The following is a 1588-nucleotide window of genomic DNA, read 5'->3' as shown; positions in this document are numbered from 1 at the left end:
GGATGTGAGCCATCGAGAAGGCCATCATGTGGAGTAGGACACCTGACTGCTGCAGGTGAGGACCCTGGAAGTATGCACAGAGGGTCTGTCCCAGCCTTGGTCTCTCAGCATTGCGTCAGATATTTGGATAGAGGCATGAATGATAGTTGTTGGGGGCTGAGTTGTGTCCTTCGTAAAGAAATGTTGACATCCTAACCCTCAGTACCTGTGAGTGTGACCTTATTTGGAAATAGGATCTTTGCAGATTAATTCGTTAAGATGAGATCATACTGGTTCAATTCAAATTCAATCACTAAAATCAATGACTGTCCTCCTTATAAGAAAGCCATGTGGAGATGCACAAGGAAGATGAGCATGTGAATTCAGAGGCAGAGATTGAAGTGAGCCAAGGAATGCGAAGGGCTGCCGGCAACCACCAGAAGCTGGGAGACCTGAGGAGCGATTATTCCTGGATCCTTCAGGGGTACATGGCCCTGCCAACACCTTGGTTTCAGACTCTCAACCTCCAGAACTGAGAGAGAGTAAATTTCTGTTGTTTTAAGCCTCCTACTTTGTGGTAATTTGTTATGGTTGTCCATTAGCAAACTAAACAGCAATTTATCCTTCTTGTAGATGAGACCCTGCTGGTTGCCTACCCAGCTGCCATTCACCCATTCTCCTTGCATCAAAACCCTGAGTTTGTTCAGCATCACACAGAAATGTGCTGAGGGAGGGTGGCCCGATACTTGAGGGAAAATGAGTGGCCCAAGTAAGTCAGAGTACATTCATTTCCCTTTGCCAGGGATTGTGGAAGGGATGGCCCTCGACTCTGCTCTGGCCTCTGAAATGTGAGGGAAAGTCTGTGGGCAGCCTCCGGGCAGCACTGAAGGAAAGCCTCCTCTGCCTTCATTCCCGCCTGAGAGATGGTCATGTGAGGATTTATTGTCTGCAGCCGCTGAAGCCCTGGCTCAGCCATGACAGAAGGTGACTCAGGGCGGTGATATTTTTGAGCTGTTAAACCCAAACTTCAAATGGACTTCTTGTCATGTGAGAAAGATGAACTTATATTATTTGGTTGGATGTGCTGTTACTCACAGCTGAAGACAATCTAACAGGCATACTGGTCATGATCATTAATACCACCAATAATGGAATCAGGATTAAAAATAATCTAAGACCGAAAGGCTTGCCACAAATAAAACAGACAAACTGGAACAGGAATAAATGCATCGTCAGGTGGGATAATTCTTACCTGTTTCTCCTTTTGGAGGGCAGATAGAATAGGCTGATAGGAGATGCATGAAACATGGTTTCATTCTCTGTGTAATCAGGACGTGCAACACCGATTACTCCTTTCTGATTCTCCTTGAAAAAAAAAAAAGGATAAATGTAAAATTTTTGCATTAGGGATGAAGACAAATTGTTCTATTAGGATAAAATATAAATGAATATATATTTTAAAATTCTGTATGTCAAAAATACCATGGATAAATTTAAAAGGAAAATTACATACTGGGAAGATTACAACACAATGAAATATGAAAGTTTGTTATCCTTATACAAAGAACTCCTACAAACCAATAAGAAAATGGCAAAACAAAAACAGAAA

The 1588-nt window shown here is 42.5% G+C and overlaps 1 non-coding gene across 1 annotated transcript; it reads left to right on the top strand.

Moving 5' to 3' along the window:
- Positions 1-1208: 1208 nt before the first annotated feature.
- Positions 1209-1340, top strand: LOC111551155. The gene has a single exon (XR_002734286.1). It is a non-coding gene; the product is annotated as a U8 small nucleolar RNA (small nucleolar RNA).
- Positions 1341-1588: the final 248 nt, after the last annotated feature.

This window comes from Piliocolobus tephrosceles, chromosome 15 (assembly GCF_002776525.5).
Source record: "Piliocolobus tephrosceles isolate RC106 chromosome 15, ASM277652v3, whole genome shotgun sequence".
NCBI classification, from domain to species: Eukaryota; Metazoa; Chordata; class Mammalia; order Primates; family Cercopithecidae; genus Piliocolobus; species Piliocolobus tephrosceles.
The sequence above is the reverse complement of the archived record's forward strand: the minus strand, read 5'-3'. Positions and strand labels throughout refer to the sequence as shown.